The sequence below is a fragment of the Mus musculus genome, chromosome 10, assembly GCF_000001635.26.
Source record: "Mus musculus strain C57BL/6J chromosome 10, GRCm38.p6 C57BL/6J".
Lineage (NCBI taxonomy): Eukaryota > Metazoa > Chordata > Mammalia > Rodentia > Muridae > Mus > Mus musculus.
In genome coordinates, this window is record NC_000076.6 from 44152407 (window position 1) to 44179263 (window position 26857).

Here is a 26857-nt window from a genome sequence, read left to right on the forward strand (position 1 = left end):
TCTCAGAGGCAAGGCCCCTTCAACCAACACTGGTTCTTTTTTCTCTATCAAATCTTGTTTGAATTTCATTTTAATCTGACAGTCTATAGAAATGCCCATAATTCTCCACACACCCCACAAATAAACCTTTTCTTCCTTGATCCTTAAATTGGGCAGGAAAGCTTCCTCATCAGCAAATATAACGTAGGCAGAACTTGAACACCGGAATGTAGGTCACTGCTTCTCTAAGAATCTCTCATCTGCACGTTTGTTTAGAGATAATCTTGCCCTACAGTTCAGGTTGGCTTGGGATCGCTAGATAGACCAGGCTGGCCTCAAATTCATAGCAATACTCCTATGTCAGCTTCCTGGTACTGCAGGAGATTACAGGCATGAGCTATCACACCTGACTTCCTTTTGGATTCTTGCTGTGTGTCTGGAGTTGCCTGTGAGTGTTAAGAGGTGTGTGGAGAATTTGCAATCATCATCAATAGACAACAGATAGCCAACCATTACATATGTGAGGCTGTCTGAGACCAGTCAGCCTCCACATAAGTCACACAGTGGTCCAGGTGTATGGAAGATGGAGTTAGATACATTGCAGCTGCCCCAGGCCAAAACTGCCTGGCAGACTCAGGAGCTAACCAAATAGTGCTAGTTGAAGGCACTTTTTTCATTTTATAATTTATGGATATTTTTAAATTAATGACATAACATAAAATCAAAAGCAGCTAACTCGATTTCTATCTTATTTTGGACCTCTGAGGTGTACAATAATTGAGAAGCAATGGAAAATCCCAGACTATTCACTACATAAAAATTCAATTATGTCCAAGAGGCTAAATAAGAAAATGGAAACTTAACTCAAATTATTTGCAAGTGTTCGCCTAGGTTAGATAAATTATAAATCTTTTAAAAATTATTTGGGTAGACAGAACATGGACTTTTAAAGCTACTCTGAATGTCATAAAGAGTTTTATAGCACTCATTTATTAAAAAGATGATGTTCGAGAGAAGACACTCTGATCCCAGGACTCTGTCACCTGTGCCCTAATCAGGATCATCTCCCTAAAGATCCATCAGAATGGTCCGTGCCCCACCCACACTCCAGAATCAGGCTTCACTGAGCCTGGTGAGGAATGAAGTATTGACCGTCTCTGATACGGAGTACCTAACAAGGGAATTCTTCCCACCTCTGTTCAAGGAGGCCAAAGCATAGACAATTACGATCCTGGTGGAGTACTGGCTCTATGCTTGCCTTCATGTTGGGTTGCTGATTAATAAACCCAACTTTCAGACCTTCCAGGCTATACTGGATAGAGTAGACACATGGCTGAAATGGAAGTATCGCCCCCGGATGTGCAGGCTTAAAAACGTTGACTTCAGGGATGAACAACACCATGCTTCCTCAGATATGCAGGATGGGAGAGAGGGTAGAGACCACTTAGTAGGAACTATGCCTAAGAAGCCAATAGTGGAGGGCCACTCAAGAACAAGGAAACAGTGTCTGAGGCTGTTCCATGACCTTTCCTTTATGTCTTCTCTGCATGAAGATAAACACTAAACACTGTTGTTGGAGTGGGCAAAGGAGAGGAAGAACTTCCTGCATCTGTGCTGTGAGAAGTTGGAGATCAGAGCAGTAAAAGTGTCCAAGGTCAGGAATGCATTAAAATTTCTACAGCCAGAGTTCATCAAGAAGTTGGAACTGAATACAGTGGGGAATTTGTCCAAACTGGCAAACTTTGTACCTTTCATTAGAAAGAGGAGAAACCTTCGGAAACCCATGCTAGTACGCACCTTTGGAACAAGGACTTTCACTCAAGAGGAGAGGCAGAACATCAGCAAGATCATTTCTCTATTCTGCAAACTCAGCGGTCTCCGGCATCTCACTATTGATGATGTCTATTTTCTCACAGACCACATGAAAGAGTTGCTCGGGTGTCTGGAGGCCCCATTGGTGTCCTTCAAGATCACCCTGTGTCAACTCTCTCAGTCAGACTTGGAGTCATTTGCCCAGCGTTGGAACTACAGTCAGCTTAAACACCTGTGCTTGAGAGGAGCCACTTTAACTAACCTGGATGTCAAGCCTCTAAGAGATTTCTTAAAGCAGGTTGCAGCTAACCTGCAGACTCTGGACTTAGAAGACTGTAGGATGGATGATTCTCACCTCAGTACCCTTCTGCCTGCCCTGATCAAATGCTCCCAGCCTACTAGCATCAATTTGTATGACAATGACATCTCCAAGGATGTCCTGGAGAACTTTTTGCACCGCACTACCAATCTGAGCCAGCTAGCAGTAGAAATGTATCCTGCTCCATCAGAGGTCTATAATGAGTTGAAATATGTTGTAGTAGAGATATTTATTCAGCTTTGTGCTGAACTCATGGACAAACTCATGGATGTAAGGCAGCCCAATTCAGTGTGCTTTGGTTCCTCTTCCTGTTATGACTGTGAGGATCATTATTTATATGAAGATGGGGACGACACACTTTGTGCCAGGAGTAACAACAGGAATATTCCTTCGGGGTACTAAGAAATTCCTAGGGACTGGTCTCTCATCCAAAGAACCCAAAACACATGGCTTTGAGCATTTTTCAATGTGATGAAACAATGCTCCAAACTCCTGTTAGGACTGACTGTTCACTGGCGTTCTCCTATCTATGAAATTATGGTCAGATCTTGAAAACCTGATATTCTCTCTCTGTGCTTCTCAGTCATTGGTTGGTCCTCAAGATCATAGTCAGAACAGTTCTTTGTACACAGTAATGGAAGGATACGATGTCTAACTCTGTTTCACATGCCCTCTCAATGTGCAATGAAGCTATTCTGACATTCCCCTTTTGCATCTGCCTGGTGGGTGGGTCATGTGTAAAGTCTTCAAAGTCGCAATGTGTGTAAAGCCAAATCTTGAGGAAGGGAATTCTGATGAATAAGTACCAGATTGCAATTCAGGGTAATCAGGCTAGTAGGAGTTGTCTGGGCACCAAAGAGAGCTAAAACAGAAGAAAATAATGAAGAACAAAGGAGTGGGACCTCAGCCACCTTTTTAAATCCTTTTTCTTTCTAATGACTCATTGTAGTTTAGACTGGCCTTGAATGCCTCATCCTCTTTCTTCCACTTACAGATTAATGAGGTTGCTGACAGAAAACTTCCAAGGCCAGCTTGTAGACCACCTGACTATGAGGCCCTATTTGTTTTTCGCTGTTCTTCAGGACTCTTAATCTCTGATTGGCCTCTTGCACATTAAGGACTCCAGTTGTCTCTGTCCTTTAAAAGAATTGCCAGTCCCTAGGAACTATACATAACAGATGTGCCGGAGTCTACCCATTATGTTCCCTTGCATCTATATAATCAAGTGTCAATAAAGAATGCACAAAAAAGATGATGTTCAGTGAATTTGGAGATGGTCTGTCTTAAAGCAACAGATGACAGAAAACAGATACTAAAGGATTAAAATCTATTCTCTTAAACTGTGAGACTAAGGTCTCCAAGGTACAAATCATGTACAAGTCAATCCTTTGACAGGGACATTTATTGTCCCACAGAAACAGATGGAAGTAGATAGGCTCTCTATCTTGAGGTATTTTGGGGGTGCATTTAAATGTGCACAGTCTATCCCCTTCACTGGCTGGTCCACAAGAGTCTGTTTAACACACTACAGAGCCCAGTGAATCTATTTGCAGGAAAAGACCACAGAACACAGGGATTGATTCTTTCTACTTTGTGGGCCTGCCTGAGACCCTGTCCCTAAGAAACCATTTTGGTAAGAAAATATATCATGTGATATATTGCAAGACCAAGACCTTTGTCTCTCTTCATGAGGCATAAGCAGGACTGAGGGGACCAGAAAAGCAAGGAGCCCAGAGGATCCGCGTTCACACTCACGCCCCTCACGTTCACACTCATGCCCCTTTCCTTGACTTTATAGGGTTTCCTTGTAGACTGGAAATTTCAAATACAGGGGCCAGCAAACTCTCTATTCCAAGATTTCAAACTTAGAATTCCTTGTCTGGCCCTTTATCTTTAGCCACAGGCTTCTCCCCCACATATGTTTGCTTGTTTAATTCATAAATATAGATAAACATAGAATTATGAGAAGAGAACAAGGAAGGGAATTCTGCTTCTAGTCATAATAGAGTAACCAGAACAGGGTTGATCCTTAATCATAAAGAATTAGCAAGCAGTGAGTACTATACTATAGTAGTAGTATCTAGACCTAAATGATTCTAAAGAGAATAAAGTGGACTTTCTTAGTTGATGAGACACATATTGGATTTTTTTTTTTGAGCTATGGTTTCTTGATGTAGCCTTGGGTGTCCTGAAATTCTCTCTATAGAACAGGCTGGTCTCGAACTCAGAGACTTTCCTGCTTCTGCCTCCCAAATGCTGGGATTAAATGCATGCTCCACCACCTGGCTAAGAGGAAGCTGAAATGGTTGAATTTTATGGAGCAAGAATTTATTTTTTTAAATTGTACAAAAAGTATCCCTGGGGTCTATTGTTGACATCAGCCTACGCATGCATGAGTAAGGTGAAACTCCACAGGGGAGGCTGGGAGTGAAGAACAGGGAGCTTACTATCTCTAGAGTTCAACACCAGGCTGAGAGATAGATGTTCAGGCTCTGGACAGCCAAACTAGAGTTCTCACTGAACACTTGGGAAATTCAGTGAGGGTCACTCAGCAACAGAAGGGTTGACTTAATTCAGAGCAGTCACCACTGAAAATTCGCTATTGGCTTGTGCAAATGGCTTAGCAGGCTTCGAACTTGCTACCAAGCCACGTGACCTGAGTTCAGTCCCTGCGACCCACATGGTGGAAGGCATTAAGAGCTCCCATAGATTATCTTCTAACCTCCACACGCATGCTGTGGTATGTATGAGTTCATGGGTGTGTTCACACATAAATTAATTAATTAATTAATTAATTAATTAATAAAATAAATGTAACTTAAATTGTAAGTTTGCTCTGTGGGAACAAAGTTTATGATAAGCCTCAAAAGCTTCAAAATGAATCAAAAGTAATATGCAAAATGAGGAAAGACATCTTCATCCAAATGAGTTGCAAAAGTTTGTCTGGATCAAATGAATTATAAAACTAATTAGAAGCCTTTTAAGCTGGGCAGAGTGGTATTCTTGGAGCCGGGCCTCTAGTAACCCATTTTCCACAGGCTTCTGGAATGTACTCTGTAATGACCCATGAAATCTTTTACTAATGGAGGATCTCGAGAAAAAAAAATTCACTGTAAAATTTACAACTTAGGAAGAAAACAAAGCCCCCTTGTATGCCTCTCACATACTGACTGCAAAGAGAGAATCAACTACCAGAAGTTGTCCTCTGATCTTGGCATGCATGCTATGGCATGTGTGTGGACACACAGACAGACCCAGACAGACAGAAAGATAGACACAGCAGACAGACACACAGACAGACAGACACACAGACAGACAGACAGACAGACAGACAGACAGACACACACACACACACACACACACACACACACACACACACCATAAAGAACTTCTGAGTGTGTGAGGAGTGTGGCTCTTTCAAAGGGAACTCGCTGCTTTCTTACAGTGTAATTCAATACCTTCCCTATTTGTTTGTGTCTTAATTCTTTTACCAGACATGCCACCTGCCTTCTGAGAGAACACCATTTAATATGGTACCTAATCTGGCTCTGGGGTCATTTCTAAGAGACTTTGGGTTTGGGTGGGGCTGGAGAGACAGCTCGGAGCTTAAGAGGGCTAGCTGCTCTTCTAGAGGACCCAGGTTTGATTCCCAGCATCTAAGTGATGGTTCACAAATGTCCCGAACTCCAGTTCCTGGGAAACCTATGCCTTCTGGTCTTTGAGGGCACTAGGCATGTATATGGTACAAAGACATACTTGCAGGCAAAGTATTCATAAACTTAAATTAGAAAAATAATATTAAGACAAGACACTTTGAAGAGGAAACAAAATGGAAAGCTATAAGCAGAAGCAAAGAAAACCTCTACCTGTGAGTAATATAATATCTGAAGTGATAAAATTCCTTACAAAATGGGGTCGACAGCAAATAACTTCAGAACCTACAAACCTACAGAAATATCAGCAGGAACTCCCCAAAGTTTTCTAGATAAAAGAAAAGGCACAAAAGGCCACCCAGGGTAGGTAGTCTGTGCTACATAGACTCATCTTAAAATAATTTTTATAGATTTATCTTATCTTGTGTGTATGAGTGTTTTGCCGGCATATATGTCTACACACTATGTGCATGCCTGGCACCCTAGGAGATGGGGTGCCTCCATGTGGATGCTCAGAACACTCGTACCCCTGTCCTTTCTCCGCCAGTTTCTCCTCTTTCTTCACCTCTTCTTCTTGTAGCTTTTCTCATTTGATTAAAAGCAATTCTGTGTTGGAGACTTGGCTCAGTGCTGAAGAATGTTTGCTCTTGGGAAGGGAGGGTGGAGAAAAGAGAGCAGAAAACAGCGGCAGCGAGAATGGGAAGAAGCCAGTGGGGAAACTGAGGCAACCTGTGCAGAGAGAATGACAATATGTTTTCCATAGTGCTAGCCAACTTATCACAGTGAGCCCCAGGAGAGGTGAAGACATTAATCAAAGGTGCAGTGGCACTCAGGAGTCTGGGACAGACAAATCTCTCTGTGAGTTCAAAGCCAGGTAGGTCTTTGTAGCAAGCCCCAGGCCAACCAAAGAGAGAAACTGCACAGTTCAGGGAAATTGATAACAAAAATTCAGCTCTCTGAGACATAAACGTGATGCAAATCTGTAGTTAACTGCAAAAGACTTGGTTGTCATATATAACTTGTTTTGTTGTCGTTGAGATGGTATCATCATGTCGCTGAGTCTGGCCTCTAACTTACAGCAACCCTCCTGCCTCTGCCTCTATGATGCAGGCATTTGCAGTAATTCACCACCAAGACTGGAATAAAATAACCTCTGAGTGGGCTGGCAAGATGGCTACGGTTGGTTCTACTGGCTACCTGTTACAATTAGTATTCAGCCAGGTAGCAAGTCTGCCCCGATTGCCTTGATTGACATGGGAAAGCCCCACCCCCCAATTGTGAACAGCACTTTCTGCTGGTTGTCCAGATAAAATGGGTGAGGGGTAAATAAATAAGAAGGAAGATCATTGTTCCTTTTGCTAGCTTGACTTTCCTCTTACCACCAGGCAGATTTATCTATTGCTGCTGCTGACTCTTTTCCTGATATCAGCATCAGTGGTCCTAAGCTTTCATAGTGGACAGTGGCTCTTCAGGATATTTCTGGGCCTCTAGATTGGAACTCCAGGGGTGCACACCCAACCCTGTGAATAGCAACCATGCTATTCACCTCCCCGACTCCAGTGAGAGACAGGTGTTGTGGGGCTCTCGCCTGCTGTTGAGGCAATCAGCTTCAGGATTAACTACTGGGTTCTCAGCTCGTAGGTGTGATTCTGATAAAAATAAACGCACATGCCGGCTCAGTTTGTAAAGGAGCTTGCTGATAAACCTGGGAACCTGAAGTCAAAAGCCAATAAACCAAAATGGTGCAAGAAGAGAATACGTTTCTGCAAGTTGTTCTCTGACCATCACATGTGCATGGGTGCATGCATGTACACACACACTCATGCAAATAAATAATTGTAACTTTAAAAAAAATTAGGAGACAGACAGTGGTCCACCCATAAAGGTCTGGGACAGCCAGAACTACAAAGATAGACCCTGTCTCAAAAAAAAAAAAAAAAAAAAAAAGGTGGAGGGCGGGCAGGGGTAGAGAAATGGCTTGATTGTTAAAGAGAACTTGCTGTTCTTGCAGAAAACCAGATTTGCTTCACAACAGCTACACGGTGGCTTGCAACCATAATAGGTAAGCCAGTTCCAGGATGTTCTAATGCCATCTTCTGGCCTCTGGGATGCACTGCATGAATGTAATATATACATTAACATCCAGGCAAAACACCCCTACACGCCATTATCACCACCATCGGCTAATGAATTAAATTAGAAACTTTAAACTCTGTAGCCTAAGCAGCACTGAGAAGGAACTCCTTTGTAAATGACACGAATGGTCTTGTATTGATGGAGAGCCATCTGCTGTGACAAATGTGCCACCTTGTCTAGTGGGAGAGTGTGACTATAAGGGAGGCTATGCATATGTAAGCCAAGAGAATGAGGAAAAATCCTATAATGCTGTTTAATTTTTTTGTGAACCAAAAGTCCCCTAAAATCTACTAAAAAAGAGAAAGAGGATCACTTGTGAGGAATCCTTGTGGAACTCTGTAGCAACATCTAAAGAGAAATTTAGAAAGAAGTCTGGACCACAGGCATTTTTGTAAGGAATCTTTTATCATCTTGGTTAGGGCTCTCTGGGAAGTGATGCTAAGATGGACTTAAGCTCAAAAATAGAGTGTTAGAGGGGATCACTGTGATGACAAATAGGAGGGACACCAAAGGCCCGGGAGGGTCAAGCATCAGCACGGAGGAGACAAGCAAGCAGACGGGAGCCAGCGCAGACTGGGAAGGTGCCCTGGGATACTCTGAAGTCTTCAAGCCAAAGTCATCAGAGACTCACATGTCCCCCCAGGAACAGGACTCAGAAGCATGTCGTTGAGCCCTTGGTCAGTTTTTCTCCCTTGCAAGGCCATTTCCCTGGCTGCCATGTAGTCTGATGCTTACTAAAAAAAAAGTTCACCTTTCATTGTTGATGTTTGTGGTGGCGGCTTGTTTGATTGTCTGACTAGAATATATTTTATTACATGTTGACAATTTTACACATTTAAACAATGCATCTTGATCACATTTACCCCAGCTTCCTCTCCTGAGTCCCAGGAACCCCCAACTCTTCCCTCTCCCTCCCACAGGCATCTCTGGCCCATCCCTCTCCCCACTTCATGCCCTCTCCTTTGTGCTTCTGTCAATAACCCACCGAATCCGATCGCTGCTGCCTGTAGGGAAGCTGACTGAGCTTGTTGCCTGATCTCAGGCAGTAATCATAGTTACCGTGAGTTCATGGGTAAAACAGCATGGTGTGTCTCAGAGATGGCACTTCACGGCACAGCTCCCGGTCCTCCCAGTCCTCTCTGTCCCTCTTCCGAGATGGTACCCGAGCTTTGGGGAGGAGGAGGAAGTTTGATAGAGATGTCAGAGTTATGACTGAGTTTTCAACACATTCTTATTCTCATCATTTTGACAGGTTATGAGTCTTTGGGAAGTTATGGCCAACACTGTAGAGAGAAGGTTCTCTGGCCACGGCGGGGGGAAAGCACTCATTCATGAGCACAGAGACAAATGTCTAGAAGGAAGGTTAGCAACATATCATTCACCAAAAAAGAGTAGTAGATTCCTCCCTAGGCCCTCTGATCTCCCAACCCATGGGCTCTTGCACAGGTTGACAGTACCTGGTCTGAATTCCTTCCTGTGGAGCAGGCCTTAACTCTAATCCAAAAGCAGCTGGTTAACCCCGTAACCTTTGTGCCATCGCTGCTTGATTTTTGGTTTTCTGTTTTGTTTTTGAGACAGTGTTTTGTTGAACAGTCCAGGCTAGCCTTGAAGTCTTGATCTTTCTGCTTCAGCCTCCCAGCTGCTTTGTGTTTTAATATATGCATCAGTATAAGTAAAATTCTAATATAAACCATTCTCATGATCAAGAAGTTCTAAGCTTGGCTGTGTTCTATGACTGAACAAAAAGGGACAGGGGAAATGTTCTGAGCCAAGCATTGTGGAAGATGCCTGGGATCCCAGGTCTCAGGAAGATGAGGGGAGAAGACTGCAAATTCATGGCTAGCCTTGGTCACAGAGAGATCTTGTCCCAGTGGAACAATTAAAAATCAAGTTCTGAGGACATCTCCAGCTTGGTGCTTCCTGGCGGCAGCTTCAGGTGTTCTTCACCTTAGAGTTCTCCTCAGCTGACACTCTTTATTCACGAGCAGATCAATCGGCTCATCTGATTGACCTGCTCCTGCTGTTTGACATTATCTTAACCCCACACTTCATCCAGAAACCAAGCTGCTGTTGAGTGTGCGCTCTCTGATCTTTCTCGGGCAATACTACTCGAGACTACCTTTTTTGACTTGTGGTCCCTAGATTAAATCAAGTTTGTCTCTGTCCCTCCTGCACAAGATTTTCTCAGCTAGACATGGTGGTGACAGGATTGCAAAGATTTTTGCTTGTTTGTTTTGTGACAAGGTCCCATGTAGCCCAGGATCAAACTCAATAAATAGGAGGTGACTTTGAATTGCTGATCTTCCTGCCACCATATTTGGTTTATCTTTAATTTTTACATAGAAACCTATTTATGAAACCTGCAAATAGCTTATACTATGGGTTCATGGGTTCAAATCTAGAATTCTATAATGTAGGCAGTAAAGAAGCTGTAGTCTATGTAAATTCAATATATGAAAATAGCAAGTGGTATTTTAAAATTGGACTGAGAATCCACCCACTCAGATAGAACAAGCAATCCGTTTTCACAGGGAGTACTCTGGACACTAAGTACTGTGGTGAGGGTAGGCTATGCCGCAGAGAAGACAGCCACAGTAGCGAGTTAAGCAGTGTCTGCATCTGGCTGCTGCAACACAAAAGCAACTGCCTTTATTATGTTCTCATGATTGTGTGTGGAATTGCGTTCCACAGTTCTGGGTAAAGAAGCCAACCCACATAGTTCACTGCTGATGCGTTATCTGTATTTACCTCACCTGTTTCACATCCTTTTTTCAGAACAGGACACATATGAATAAATAATCCGGTAATCTATAATTCACACACCTCTCCATAAGCATTACAAATGAGAAGAGAGGCTATTTCTATTTCCTAATGCAATGGTCACGTCCTCTCTTGCAAAACCCACTCTTCTGTGAGAATTATGCAATGCTCTCTATTTACTGTAGGTACAAAATGCTTATCCCACATGATATGTAGATGTGTCATAGCTTAGTTCCAGAGCAGAGCTTCACTCAAGCAATTTCAAGCTTGGGTGTTGTTCCGATTAGTTATTTAGGCCAAGTTAGGAAGGGAGAACTAATAGTGAACAAGGTCTGGCCAAGAAACAATATGAAAATTTATGATGCATTTTAGGCGTTAAATCTGAAACCTAATGAATGATGATGAAACTCACAGTAAAGCAGCTACATCGTTTTTCTTCATGTGCGTGAGAGTTTGCCTACATGTATGCACATGTACAGTGAAAGCAAAAGTTATATCTTAACTTTTAATGCCTGTGTCTAAGAGAGCCATGGAACAAAAATGCCTCTAACCCATAGTCCCCTTGCTGAAGCACAGATGCTTCCTGAAATGCCCGAGGCTCTTGTTTATAGGATAAAACAAGCCATGTTTTGACTCCCTTAAACAAGTTTGTTTGAACCATCTGCACTGAATATGCTTGATTTCATGTGGGCAGACTGTACGTGGGCAGGAAATATATCAGGATGTATGCTTGCCCCTAATAGAACCTGATGGGAAGTAAAGTGGCCCTGTGGTTTTGTCTTTTTAAGCCTCTGAAATACATAATGCATGGCCAAGTATGGACCCAAGTATGAAACTTGCCAGAGTCCATCCACCTGCCCAGTATTATATTAAAGCTTGCTTCAAATTTGGTTTAAAATTGTGGTAGTAGTCTTATTCTGGACTGGTGGTTTAACATTTTTTCTGGAGGCCCCAGCAAGATTCAGACCAGCCACCCAAACTCTAAAACTGAACCTTCATTCTGAAACTCTAGGGCCAAGGGGCCACATCAGGAGGCATGTGCCTCAAGATGGTCCAAGGCTCCATGGCCGCCTTTGGTTTGTGGACTATTGGAGTGAACTGCCATGCTGAAAAATGCAGCAAGCAGCAATAGAAGCCTCCTCATGAATCATAGTCTGTTCTATTCTCTGGGATCCTGGTCTGGGACACTCAGGGAATTGAAAGGGACCCCAATATTTCCAGGGCAAATACTAAGACATCATTTGGCTGCCTGGTTCTGGGTTGGTTAAAAATTTTCTGTGTGTTTTGTGTATGTGGATTGGTCTGTGTTTCTTGGCGTGTCTGTAAGTTTTGTTGCACACATGGATCTGAGACAGAAAGATATATAGTATCTGCTGCCACCAGCCTCCAACCACTACCATGACTGCTTTTATGGGCGTGGCTCAGTATTTATCTCTGAGCACTTTGGTCACTGAATTCAAGTTTGCAGGAGCTCAGATGTCTTTTGGGTGTACATAACATTGGAGTTGTTTTATACTGCTCTGCCCCGACTTGCAGGGATAATCATTGGAGACCTAGGGCAGGGAAGAGAGAGTGGGAAGGACAAGAAACACAAAGAATGAGAGCAAGATAATTGGACTGATTAAGCTCTGAAAACCTTTATTCTGGGATTGCAATATAAGAAAGACGAGGCTTCAAGGGAGCAGGGAAAAGCCCCGGGGGTCCTCCGAAGGTTAGGTGGCAACCTTCAGCCCCTGGAACCAACAGTAACAGTGTCTTCTCTACCCACAAACATTCTTTCTGTTATGACCACGAGTGTTCTTTCAGGGCTGTTTATGTAAGCTAGAAAATTTCCACAAGGTCATGGCTGAGGCCATGGCTCCCGGCACTACTCTACTTTATTGAAGAGCTGGCTCTAGAGTTGGTTTATGGCTCTCCCTTCTTTAGACCCAAGCACATTTAAAACTTTCATCTGTGTCCTGTGTTAGTCAAGCCACCTGGCAATGTGACAGAGAGCAAAGCAGAAGAGCCGAAAAAAATTAGACTCTGTTAACGTGAACATTTGGTACCTCAAGATTCATAAGTTAATTTTATTGAGTATGGTTAAAAATCTGTAACATTTGTGGGAAAAGTTAAGTAAATCTCATAACACAGAGTTGATTGTTAAAAGTCTATGCATAAGTAATCTTAAAGGAACCATGTGTCATGATTCCATTTTGGGATATAAATAACATATGGCTTGCCACCATCTTTAGGCAACCGCATGGCTGGTTGCCACCACTCATAGGGTTGGGAAGGGTAGATGTCATTGGACTTCACCACAAATTTCTGGTTTCTTTGGAGACCAAGTTGTGTCATATGACTTTTTTTTTTTCTGGAAGCTGTCTCATGAGAGGATGCTTTGCTGAAGCAGATGTGTGAGAGGATATTTTGTTGAGAACAGACATGTGTTTTTCTGGAAGCTGCCTTATAAAAGGACATGTTATATGTTGCTGGAGTGGATGCTTGGGAGAGAGGGTGCATGATGTTTAGAAAGAATATGAATATAACCCTACAGGGACTGAGAGGATGCTCTTGCATTGGTTCACCTTGCAATGCTTTGCTGGTCTTCACTGATCTGCGATTGTTGTGACTTCAGAGGGAGAAAAATGCCAAAGAACTTCTCATGGTAGGTATCCTGGCTGCTTCTTGCCACTTCTGTAGACTTGTGCCAATGTGGTGGAGCCTTGCGATTTCTTCTGGATTGAGCTGCTGCTGCTGGTTTGTATTTAGTGTTTTGGACTGGACTGTTAATATCCTGACAAAGAAGATTGGAATTCCCCACAAAGAACTAGTTCTAAACAGGTCCGCAAGCCCCCACTTCCTATTAACCTTTCTTTACCACTTACTCTGGTAGGTGGTCTAGAAAGAGGTTGAAGTGTTTAAGAACCCTTATTAAAGTAGGTATTGAAAAAAAAAATCTAAGCCTACACATGTGGCTGAAAGTCATCTTTTCTAGGCTTAGAGAAGACAGATGTTCACAACCATCTTGATTAAAGGTGACCATGTGGACTGGGCCAACCAAGGAGGTGACAACAGATCTCTGAGATATTTTGGGTTAGGATGGATTTTTGTATGATAATTCTTGTTATGCAAATGAAATTTTTGAAGATATGATTTTTTTTTTAAAAATGCTTAATAAAGTATTAAAGGTATACATCCATGCATTCATTTGCAACAAGGTACCTTGTGTTGGCAGCCAAACTTTGTAGCATAAGAGTCATCCAGGTGGTATTGGTTTTAAAGATAGGAAGGAACCATGGAGAACAACAGGGGCTTTGCCAGTGTGTGACAGGGATAGGTTCCTACAGAGGACCCAGGCGCAATGCGGAGCCTAGCCTGTGTCATGTGAGAATCACCAGAAATACTGTCAACAATGGAGCCAACTGGGATCTCGAAAGCAGGCTATAGATATGTTGCTGAGGGTGGGGCAAGAACGTTCTTGCCCCACCCCCCTCGGAAAAGCACAGAGGGTTAGGAATGAATCGCAGGTATTAAACACTGAATTGTCTGCACTATTACAACTTTGTTCTACCTCGTGTAGATGTGCCCCATTCCTTCCCACTTGAAGTAAAAAAGTGTATGTTACTTTTGATATTGCAGGAGAATAAAGCTGAGAGATCTTTAAACTTGAGAAAATTTGGGAGTTTTACAGAAATTTTGAATTAAAAATTGGACATTATTTTAAGAAACAGTTTTTAAAGTTTAGTAATCTGGAACTGGGGCAGACGCCATGGAGAGGAAATACTTACCGATAGCGCTTTCTAAAGCTTACTCAATCTGTTTTCTCATACACCCAAGACCACCTGTCCAGGGGTAGCACCACCACCTGTGAGACGGACACTCCCAAACCAATCATAGATCATGAAAGTAACCCATAGGCTCGACTACAGGACAATGTTATGGAATCATTTCCGCACTTGTGGCTCCCTTCTGTCACATATCTCAGCTTGGGTCAAGTTGACAGAGCTATTCAGCAGAAGCCATGAAGGCTACAACTGTACTTTCAGTCCACAGGCTCTCAGGTCACATCCCAGGGCTCCCAGGGGCTCTAGGAGGTGCCCTGGTGACAGGAGGAGGACAGAAAAGGCCAAGCGGGTCTGGCTCCCCTCCTCCTCAACCTGAGTAGCAGTACTGCAATTGTCTTGGCATTGTACAAAGAGTGTCCCGGGGGAAACAAGAATGGATTGGAGCAGGGCCAGAGTAACGACAGATGCTCCAAACTAGTGGATCGGCAGAGTGAAGGACAGAGTGGGAAGCACCCAGAGTCAGGAGATGGCAGTCAGCTGTTCTGAGTAAGTCTTGAAAGAGGCCTCGCTTTACACTGGCTGTGAGGCCTCCTGTACTCTGTTGCCACTGCCTGGAGCATGGGTTCTTTATCTTCTTTACCTTCTTTGTTCTTTACAAAAACATCTTGGATTCTGCTATTTGTCCTTTGGCTTTTCTTGTTTTGTGTTTTGCCAGACTTGGTACCTCAGGTTTGTAACCCCAGCACTTTAGAGGCTGAAGGAAGAGGGCCATGAATGTGAAGCCAGCCAGGGTCTGCAGCTAGCAGATGAGATGGTATTACTAAGAGCCTTTTTTAATATTATTATTCAATAAGCTTTTATTTCTCGTATGGACAGGGGTATATGAGTTCCCACAAGTGGACAAGAGAAGGCACACAGGAGGTGGTAACGTTCTACTGGGATAGCTTGTCAGGTGCGTCAGTGTGATAATCTTCTAGGCTCAGATCTGCTGAGAAAAACCTGCAGCAGAGTAGTACATTAGGGTACCTGACTTTCAACCAGGACAAAGTGGAGAGGGCTGGGGAAGCCCTTATTGTCTCCTGCCCCTTACACCATGAAGACCTTTACACACATGAAGACATATATGTACCTATGTGTCTATATGAATCACCAATTATTCAGTAATGATGTAACGGTGGACAGGCTCCAGCTTGCCTGCCAATATTTAGAGTGTTCTGAGGGTCAGGACTCCAAGATGGCAGCAGAGACCAGACCTGACCTTGGAGTGGGCAGGGAACAAGAGCTGCCACGTCTTCCATACCAGAAGTGAGGAATGAGGAAGCCAGACAGGTGGCTCCACACATCATTCTGGCCAAGGTGAATCTGAGATGGCTTAAGCACAGCAGGAAAACATCCACTTAGCTGGGATATTTTGTGAAAAAGCAGCACTCAGAAGACAATCCCTGAATGCATGGGTGTGGGCGTCTTTAATAAACATTACAGAAAGTGGGAGGAGTCAAGCACATATAGGCATGGACACATATAGGCAGGGGCACATAAAGGTGTGGGCTCTGAGGGATAATTACCCAGAGTCCTTTGATGTAGCTCACAGTTGAGCTTTGGATGTATGGCCACATTGCTTCTAAAGAACTCAGAAGGCCACATCCTCTGATAATGGTGGCTCCCGGGTGCTGGCCCTAGTCCTGATGCACAGTGGAAAATCAAGTGGCCGATGCACCCTGCTTTATTCTGGCCCTTGCTACTGTTGGGTGTGTGTCTGCACACTCACTCATCTTGTCACATTGACATACATTGACTAGGGCTGTGAAAAAGCATGTTGGAGAGCAATGGCCCAGACTTCAAAGAGCAAAACTTTAATAAACTTCACTCTGGAAAATGCACATTTGGAAGAGGGACCAAAAGCACTCCACTAGGCTCCAGGACCAGCTTTGCTGGACGGAGGCTCTGCTAGAGGACTGTGGGCTTCCCCAGCAGGGTCCAAGCTTCGCTCTTTTGATGTCTAAGTAAGGTTTTTGAGACTCTCTCAACCTGTTCAGGCAGGCCACGCATTTGCTTCAAGACTGGCTTTGAACACCCAATTCTTTCACCTCTACCCTCTTGGTATAAATACTCTGCTCTGTCAACCATTGAATCCTGGTGTTCATGTGTATACCTCAAGGCACTCAGTCAGTACTGAAACCCCCTCTCTATCCAAACCAAGCGTGGGCTGGGAGTTCTGGTCATTTGTACAGAACCCTGCAGGCAAATAAAAAAAAGTGCTGACTGCCAGCCCCCACTTGCCCTTCCACCAGCCCACTAACCTGCTTTGCTGTCTGTCCCTGCCTTCCAATGGTTGCAGTAAGCCCACGGGAGCTTCTTAAAACACTGGTGCAGGCTGACCTACACCAGCAGCTTCAGTAATTGGCTGGATTAAGGGATTGAGTCCATTCTACAGTGGTCCTGGCTTGTCTCACCGAGACTTGTTTCAGAATGAACTTAGGCTCAGGGAAAATACCAGCCCTTCCAGCTATGTCTCAGGCAAGTGCTGGGATGCGGGGGCTTGCCCTGTATGAGATGGGATACTGTGGTGGTCACTCTTATAAGGACAACCTTCAGAGGGAGGAAAAGCACTCTTCCAAACCGAAAGCTTACTCTCAGGACCCTATGCAAGGAGAACATCCGCTGTCTCTCCCTTACCCAGGTCTAGCAGCTCCCAGACCAGTTTCCAGGGGATCAGACCCCTGGGTCTCTGCATCACAGACAACGTGGCCCTGCCTCTGGGAGGAGCTGGCTGTGCAGGTGTCATTTCCTGTCGAAGCAGCTTCTTCAGGGCTCTGTAAGCCTACACAGCCCGTTCCCGCTCTTCCCCCAGGATCTGCTGGCGGGCCAGTGAGGTGGCTAGAGCCGGGGACCCGCCACCAGGACCCAACAGCATCTTCTTCAGCATTAGTGATTTCTTGCCAGGAGCATCTCTGCTTGTGCTCCTCCTCGGCTGAACTGTCAGCTCTGGGGGCTGCAACACAACTTCTCCAAACTTCACAGTATCTTTCAGTAGCTCCTGCTCCAATCTGTCCACGGCTCTTGCTTCCCTTTTTCTCTGGGCCTTTTCCAGTCGTCGCTTCTGGAACGCTTTCTTCCTCTCAGACTTCTTGGGAGCTGACTGCACCTCTGGCTGCCGAGGGGCCTGGTTCTTGCTAAGAAACAGTACGTGTTGGGCCTCCTGCTCCATGCACGGGACGTAGGCCACATCAGACTCCCCCTTCCTTTGCTTGAACTTGGGGACAGCGATGTCTGGCTCCTCCCCCTTCACTTCCTTTTCCAATGTCTTCTTGAAAGCCACCTGGGCCTCCTTTTTTCCTCTTCTTGTTACTTAGCGTCTTTTTCCTCTCCTGTCGGCTCCTCATAATCTCTCAGAGCCGAAAAGGGATTTCTTGCTCATTCTGGTTCTTAGGCTTGCAATTCACTTTCTTCTTTTCTTTGCGCTGCTGTCCCCAAGCCTGCTCCTGCAGCTGACCTGAGCCTCCAAGACCGGCCCACCACGCGGTAGCGCTACGCTCGCAGGCTTCACCATGACTACCCCAGGCGTGTCACAAAGAGCCTTTGACTTAAAGGCCCTTGCTAGCTATGCACTACAGCACACATCTGATGCTCCATCACTCAAGAGGCTGAGGCAGAGACCGAAGGCTGCCATGGGTAACATAGTGAGGCTCTTTCTCAAATCTTAGTGGAGCATCCTAGCATGGTGGCACATGCCTTCAGTGACAGCACTCAGGAGGGAGAGGTAGGTCAGTCTGTCTGAGAGTTCAAAAACAGCCTGGTCTACATAGTTCTAAGACAGCCAAGGCTACATAGTGAGACCTTGTCTTTAAAAAGTGGAGTTGGACAAAACAAAACAAAACATCCTTTATTTTCCCTCAATACCATTGTATATTATTTCTCCTGCAAGATTGCCTTATAACTCACGCCCTAAAGCCAGATTTCCCTGGCAATTGTGCACAATTCTGTCACAGCCCACTGGAGACTGCTGTAGTCATTTGTTTCCATGTCAGACCTCTCCCCTGTTAGAATCTGACTTCCTCAAGAGCAGAAATTCTTTCTAATGTGTCTTCCTGTCCTGAGTCCCTTGGATAGCCTTGCATATAAAAGCCTGCTGAATGAATAAGGACACTGTTCTCTGAGAACAGTGATTATTTTATAAATACCTTGAGAAGGGTGGAGGGGTAGGGAACGATGACCTAGTGATATCTATCCTTCCAGAATGAGGAGATTTCATTGTTTGGATGAAAAAGAATACCAGAGCATGCTGGGAAACCTTAGTGATGGGGAGGCCCAGAAGACAGGACACGAGACAATGTTAGAAAAACCGATTAGAATAAAGAAATAAATAAGATTAGCTTCTATGTCAGTTTAGAAATACAGATCTATCTTTAAAAAGTGTTGGGCCAGCAAAATGGCTCAGAGGATGACCTGAGTTAGATCAGGCTACCCCATGCACACCATGACATGCATATGCACATCTTCATGTTCACAAATACACACACTCATTAATGTTAGGAGAAAAAACCACAACCCAGCTTGTTAAAAAGGGAGGCTGTCATGAGTGTGTTATTCTAGAAGCAAGACAAGCATGCTTCTGTCTTTCCGCAATGTCAGAATGCATTGAATAACAATAAAGTCACAAAGTTTAGGGTTCGGTGACAGCAGTTTAACTTAGTCCTCCTACCTTGGTTTCTGCCCAAGTGAATACAAGTTCTTTTTTCCAATCTTAATTACTAATATCCACTCTCACAGTACATGGTAACTGTATCCATATGTCTCTATACAGATATGTGGACTGCAGAGCAAACTCAAGTTTTACAGCCTACAGCAGAGTTTAAAGAGACTTTGGAAGTGTACTCAGAGTCTATATCCAACAATATCCAACCAGGCCAGGCATGGCTGGTGGCACATGCCTTTAATCCCAGGCAGACAGATCTCTGCGAGTTGAAGGCCAGGTGAGTCTACATTGACTTGAACCACACAGCTCTAGGAGGGAGGGAACTGCTTAGGAAACGGCTGTTGGGGCTGCTGAAGTCAGATTTGGAATCAAAGAATTCAGCTTCGAGGTAAAAAAAATCCTGAACCAGGTCTGGAGCAGGAAACCAGTTAAGCACAGGAAATGACAGGTCTGGCCCAGGTCCAGATCAGCACACAGGTGATGCTCAGGCAGAATAGTAGGCTCCTCAACGGTGCAGAAGTAGAGTCAGGGAGTCCTCAGTTCTTGACACACATACACACACAGACACACAGACACAGACACAGACACACACACACAAGCACACACAGACACACAGACACACACACACACACAGACACACACACACACACACACACACACACACACACACACACACACACCAGGTATCAGATGTCAGGTTTGGTATATGGCCATGCCATTACAGATTTAGGTGCCACTATATGGGCTGTGGGTGATGGAGTTTCACCCCATCCTCTATCTGTTGTATCTGATAAGTTCTTGGGCCTTCATGCCCTGACATGATTTTAAAATGCACAGGTGCCCCTATATCCATATACTGCAGTTCCCATTGTGTTCTTAGGAATAAGCCATTTCTCAATCTGGGCTGGACTCACATGGCAGCTCACAACCATCTGTAATTCCAGTTCCAAGGGGTCCAATGCCTCCTTCTGGTCCCTGTGTGCACCAGGCATACACATGGTGCACAGACAATCATGCAGGCAAAACACCCACACACATAAAATAAAATAATATTAAAAAAAAAAACTAAAAATTTCTAGCCAGGCATGGGGGTGCATGCCTGCGACCCCAGAACTTGGGAGACAGAATCAAGAGGATCAGAAACACAAGGATGTCCATGCTACATGGAGAGTTGGTGGCCATCTTGGGACCTTGGGCTAAAGGAGACCCTATCTCAGAGAGAGAGAGAGAGAGAGAGAGAGAGAGAGAGAGAGAGAGAGAGAGAGAGAGAGAGAGAGAGATTTAAATATCAAAGAGTTTTCACACATAGACAACCCATAGTTCAAATATCCATGAGAAGAGGATGACAAAGTGTCCAGAGGCCAGGCCACACCTGAAGCCTCAGAGGACCAGGGGCCATAGACAAAAACTTGCTCCCTAGTGAGCAGCTACTGGGAAGTGCTGACTGTCAACATTAAGAGCTGAGGTCCTTCCAGGTGTAGTGACAATGACACACTCCTTTAATCCCAGACTCTGGAGGCAGGAGCAGGAGGAGCTCTGTGAGTTCAAGGGCGACCAGGTCCACAGACCAAGTTCCAGTCTAACGGGGCTGTACAGTGAGACCCTGTCTCAAAAACCAATGCCAATGCAAAAAAATAAAAATAAAAATAAAAATAAAAATAAAATAAAAATAAAACTGAGGCCCTAAAGGAGGGCTTCAGGATTCCAAGGCCTACTCTTGGAGGACTTTACAGGACCCTGCCCCTTCCTTCTTTTGAGATTTTTTTTTTTTCCTTCAGGGGTTGACAAGTATACATTTGTTAAGCCTAAATAAAACTTTTCTCTTTATGAGGGAGTTATCTCAAGCTTTCTTTGAAGTGATAGAAAGTTGGATAACAGCCTGGTGGTGATGAACACCTTCAATCTGAGCCCTTAGGAGACAGAGGCAAGCTATCGAGGCTAGCCTGGTCCTACATAGAGTGTGCCAGACAGTCAGGGCTCTGTAGAGAGACCCTGTTTCAAAATAAAACCAAAGCAAACCAGCCGACAAACAAGCAAAGCAAGATAAGACCTGGAGAGGACCTGTTGGGCAGGGTGGGGTTGGCAGGACTAGATGGGAAATAGGAGGGGTGGGTGTGAGAGTAACCACAATACACATATATGAAGTTGTCAAAGAATAAATCTAATGCTTAAAGGCAGGGAGGGAGAGGGTGCCCTGGGTGGCGGCCCATGTTTTTCAGCCCAGGACTTGGAGCTAACCTCACAATGAAGGTTGGGTAGTTCTCAGTGGCAGAGCACTCATCCAGCATGCACAAGGCTGTCTGTTCAATCCCCAACACTAAAAAACGTAATCATAGCAAAATGCCTGCCTCTGACACTGTATGTGGCTACTATTAAGGGAAAGAAACCAGTCCAAAATCTCCAGTGTGCACTTTGAGCATCATCTATTCTTTAAGCAACTGGACTGGTGGACACATACCATCGCACACGTCAGAACCTACAGAATTTACACCAATGCTGACTCATAATGTAAAGCATGCACACTGTGTGCTAATTATCAGGTTCATTGTCATGCAAGAGCCTTAGATGCAGCTTCATTGTTGGTAATAAACGTACCACATTGGTTCCGGGTGCCAGTACCAGGGGTGGCTGGGTGGGGAGTGTCCACATAAGGTTCCAACTCTACTACAAGGAAATAAGATAGTTTATTCTAAATTAGGCATGGTGGCACATCCTTGGACTCTCAGAACTCAGGGAAACCGGATAGCAAACCCAGTGGCAGCCTCAGCTACAGAGAAGTACTTTGTTCCAATAGAAAGAGAAAATAGTTGATTCTGAGTCAAATATGAGTGGCCATGGCCGTAGAACAGTCTCAAGCCCTGAATGACATGTCCTTCTATGGGAGAGAATTTGTAAACTTTTATAGTCACAGGACAGAAAGTAACGAAGAAATGTGTTGAACATATACACAAAGCATTCGTATTGAGTGGCTTCGGCAAGGGAGAGAATCTATAGATATTTCTTGGGGCTAGCAAGATGGCTTAGCAGCAAAAGGTGAATTCTGTTCTTGTAAAGAATCCAATGGTTCCCAGCACCCATGCCAGACAGCTTAAACCTGCCATTGGCTCCAGTTCCAGGAGACCCAATGCTGTCTTCTGGGCTCTCTGAAAACATAACGCACATACACGCACATACTTCCCCAGCCCCTACTCCTGCGGAAACACATAGAGACATAATTAAAATAAAAATTTTAAATGTAATTAAAAAGGCATGTCTCTTTGTAGTTCAAGCTTGCCAGAAACTCACTATGTAGACCAGGCTGGCTGAAAACTTGTGATCCTACCAGCTCTGACTCCCATATTCTGGGATCGCAGGCCAATTCACCCAGTAATGACTTTGGAGCACTAGGGATCCAACTTAGGACCTGTCATTGTCCAGGAGACACTACCACTGAGCTATAACCCTGCTGAGACATATTTCTAGCCCTGAAGTTTAATTTATTAATATGCATCTGTGCATGCACCTATGTGTCTTCCTGTGTGGGTACACATGAGTATACAAAGAGGCTGACGGATACCCTTGGGTTTCATCTTCAGTAATGCCATCTATGTCCTTTGAGCTTGCATCTCATGACATACTAATTATGCTAGTCTGTCTGGCCAGCATCCCTGGGGTCCTATCCTCATCTTTTCAGTACTGGGGTGACAAGTGCATACCCTGATTGGCATTTTGATGTGACTTCCGGATATTAAAACCATGTCCTCATGCAAATCATGACTCTATGGGGTCATCTATCCATCTGGTCAACCCATTTCCCACCCCAGTCTTTTGAGGTGATAATTCTGAAGAGATCTGATCAATTCAGGTGGGTATGACCATACACTGAGGTTGTCATCCCAACATTCTTAGTTTAGGATTGATAGACACTAGAGCTGTGTACAGCTTAGCGGTACATTCCAAGAGCTTTTTGGTCGTTTGCGATGGGGGCTCTGGAGTAGTCTGGAGCTTTTTGTCCTGCCTTCAGCTCCTGAGTTCTGCAATAGAGTTTTATCTCAAGGTCAAGAAAATGTTAGGTGAGAAATAAAGGTTGATAATAAATGACTATAAAGAAGGTTCTGGGGGGCGAGGGCATTAACTCAACTGATAGAGTGCTTGTCTAGCATACAAAAGGCACCCGGTTCAACCTGAGTTCGAGCCCCAATACCACATAAACAAGGCATGTGCCTGCAATCCCAGAACACCAGAGGTGGAGACAGGACAATTCAGAGTCCACACTTATCCTTATCCGTATACTACATTCAAGGCCAGGAAGAATGGCGAGCTAATGATAGTCCAAGTGAAGGTACTTTTGGCTTTGGACCCAGTGTGTCTATGTCCCCCCAGTCATACTATTCCCCCATAGCCAAAATCAACATGTCTCTGGGACTGTTAATGCTCATGCAACTTCTTCAGAAAACGTCCGCCCTCAGCAGCACAGAAAGATATAGAAAGATACAGAAACTACCTTCCATTCAAGTTTGCTGTGAACCAAAAACTACTCTTGAAAATAAAACCTGTTAAATCTTTAAAAAGCACCTGTGCATGTCGATGTATGCCTGTAATACCAGCATAGCGTATGTGAATGTGTGTGTGTGTGTGTGTGTGTGTGTGTGTGTGTGTGTGTGTGTCTGCGCGTGCGTGCATGCATGTGTGTGTCAGAGGAGAGTATTTAGGATTCATTTCACTCCTTCCACAGTGAGTTCTAGAGATCAAACTTAGGTCACCAGGCTTGTGTGGCAAGATATTTTACTTGCTGAGTCATCTTGCCAATTCCGTTTCTTTTTTTAAAAAAGTGTGTGTGTGTGTGTGTGTGTGTATGTGTGTGTGTGTGTGTGTGTGTGTGTGTGTGTGTTTCAAGAGGTAGGCAGTGATCAAGAGTGGGAGGAAACCAGAAGCTTGTGGATAGGAGATCTGTGGTTGAGTTTGTCTGGTGCCTGTGTTTTAGGGCCACATCTCAAACCAATGAGAATTTGTTGTTGGAGCATCTATTCTGGAATGTCTGGTGACTTGATTTTGTGCAGGTCTTTTGTAGTAAGTATTTATGAGGGTTTCTATCCTGTTTTAGATCATTCAGTTCCCAGATAAAAGACACAAAACCTTCATATGTATGATAAGCCTTGGGCAGCATTAGAGCTGGGTGGAGATCAACCCTCTAAGCTACTTTGCCCCCTTCCCTGTCAGTGACCCTGAGATATGACTTACCATGTTTGCCTGGGCCACCCTTACTCTGACTGGCCAGCCTTCATAACCAGTTCTCATGACTCCTCACCTCATGACCACTTCTCCTCTCTCCACCCTCTCTTTCTTCTCTCTCATGGTCCTACCTTCAACCCCAAACTCAGGAACCAAGACTCCACCTACCTCTCCTCTGCCCAGCTTAGGCATCATTATTTTAAAATTAAGTTTAATAGCATCACTTGGTGTGTAGGAGGATTTCCTTGTCCCTGGGGGCAACCAATCCTTGGGCACTAGTATTTAACATGGCAATACATAGCAACAGACCAAACCTTAACACAGGTCTTGTTCAGATAACACTAGCTGCTATGTTCACACATGCAAAGGCCATATCATTTCCAGAAGACAAATTTCACAGTGTTCCTCCTCATTCTCCAGCTCTCTCTCTCTCTCTCTCTCTCTCTCTCTCTCTCTCTCTCTCTCCCTCCCCCTTCTCCCTCTTTTTCTTTCTTTCTTTTCTTTGATCTGAGTCCAGGAGCTCAGACTCAGGTTGTTAAGCTTGGTGCCTTAAGACCCATTGGAGCATCTTCCAGCTCAGGAAGGAAACGGGTCTGAGAAAAATCAGAATTAGTACTAACAAGTTTTAGAAGGACTTTTTAATCTCTTTTCCCAGATTTATATTGTATATTTATATTACTGACCCAGGGCCAGTAGCTGAGGGTGAGCATGTGTGGAAGCCTTTGTTGTGCCACCTCCTGTGCTGGGATTACAGGTCTACACCACCACACCCAGTTATGGATTTGAATAAATTCTGTGTGAGAGCCTGTTTACAGCCTTTCTCACACTAACCAGATGTTTCCTCCTGGACAAGTCATCAAGGGTTGAAGGGGAGACTCTGACACCTAGTGGCTACAATGTATTACTACAAGGACTTCTTTTGGAAATTTTAAGAATGTCCTTTTAAAAAGTCACTTGACACTTGTCATTCTAAGTGGACCAAGGAACTCCACACGAAGCCAGAGACACTGAAACTAATAGAGAAGAAAATGGGTAAGAGCCTCAAAGATATGGGCACAGAGGAAAAATTCCTGAAGAGAACAGCAATGGCCTGTGCTGTAACATCAAGAATCGACAAATGTGACCTCATAAAATTGCAAAGTTTCTCTAAGGCAAAAGACACTGTCAATATGACAAAATGGCAACCAACAGATTGGGGAAAGATCTTTACCAATCTTAAATCCGATAGGAGGCTACTATCCAATATATATCAAGAACTCAAGAAGTTGGTTTTCAGAAAACTAACCCTATTAAAAATGGGGTACAGAGCTAAACAAAGAATTCTCAACTGAGGTATACCAAATGGCTGAGAAGCACCTTAAAAATGATCAACATTCTTAGTCATCAGGGAAATGCAAATCAAAACAACCCTGAGATTCCACCTCATTCACACCAGTCAAAATGGCTAAGATCAAAACTCAGGTGACAGCAGAATCTGGCAAGGATGTGGAGAAAGAGGAACACTCCTCCATTGCTGGTGGGATTGAAAGCTGGTGCAATCACTCTGGAAATCAGTTTGGCGATTCCTCAGATAATTGGACATAGTTCTACCAGAAGATCCAGAAATACCACTCCTGGGCATATACCCAGATGATGCTCCAACTTGTAATAAGGACACATGCTCCACTATGTTCATAGCAGCCTTATTTATAATAGCCAGAAGCTGGAAAGAACCCAGATGTCCCTCAACAGAGGAATGGATGCATAAAATGTGGTACATTTACACAATGGAGTACTACTCAGCTACTAAAAACAATGAATTCATGAATTCTTAGACAAATGGATGGATCTGGAGGATGTCATTCTAAGTGAGGTTACCCAATCACCAAAGATCACACATGATATGCACAAACTGATAAGTGGCTATTAGCCCAGAAGCTCAGAATACCTAAGATACAATATGTAAAACACATGAAACTCAAGAAGAAGAAAGACCAAAGTGTGGACACTTTGATCCTTCTTAGTAGGAGAAACAAAATACCCATGGAAGGAGTTAGAGAGACAAAGTTTGGAGCAGAGACTGAAGGACTGACAATCCAGAGACTGCCCCCCACCCCCAGGGATCCATCCCATAAATACCCACCAAACACAGCCCTATTGCAGATGCCAACAAGAGCTTGCTGACAGGAGACTGATATAGCTGTCTCCTGAGAGACTCTGCCAGTGCCTGACTAATACAGAACTCGATGCTCACAGTCATCCATTAGATGGAGCACAGGGTCCCTAGTGAAGGAGCTAGAGAAAGTACCCAAGGAGCTGAATAAGTTTGCTGCCCCCTAGGAGGAACAACAATATGAACTAACCAGTAACCCAAGAGCTCCCTGAGGCTAAACCACCAAATCAAAGAAAACCCAAAGAGAAATTGGTAGCTCTAACTGCGTATGTAGCAGAGGATGGTCTAGTCAGTCATCAATGGGAGGAGAGCTCTTGGTTCTATGCCCCAGTTTAGGGGAATGCCTGGGCCAGGAAGTGGGAATGGGTGGGT

General features: G+C 44.2%; 3 pseudogenes across 1 annotated transcript in view; 2 read left to right on the plus strand and 1 right to left on the minus strand.

Moving 5' to 3' along the window:
- Gm5949 (predicted gene 5949) lies at positions 1064 to 2673 on the plus strand (annotated as a pseudogene).
- Positions 17163 to 17967, minus strand: Gm18669 (predicted gene, 18669; annotated as a pseudogene).
- Positions 18041 to 26857, plus strand: part of Speer5-ps1 (spermatogenesis associated glutamate (E)-rich protein 5, pseudogene 1) — a 49139-nt pseudogene continuing 40322 nt past the window's right edge. Inside the window, exons 1-2 of the transcript NR_001582.2 lie at positions 18041 to 18186; positions 19231 to 19399. The product of NR_001582.2 is annotated as a spermatogenesis associated glutamate (E)-rich protein 5, pseudogene 1, transcript variant 1 (transcript). The remainder of the gene's footprint in view (positions 18187 to 19230; positions 19400 to 26857) is intronic.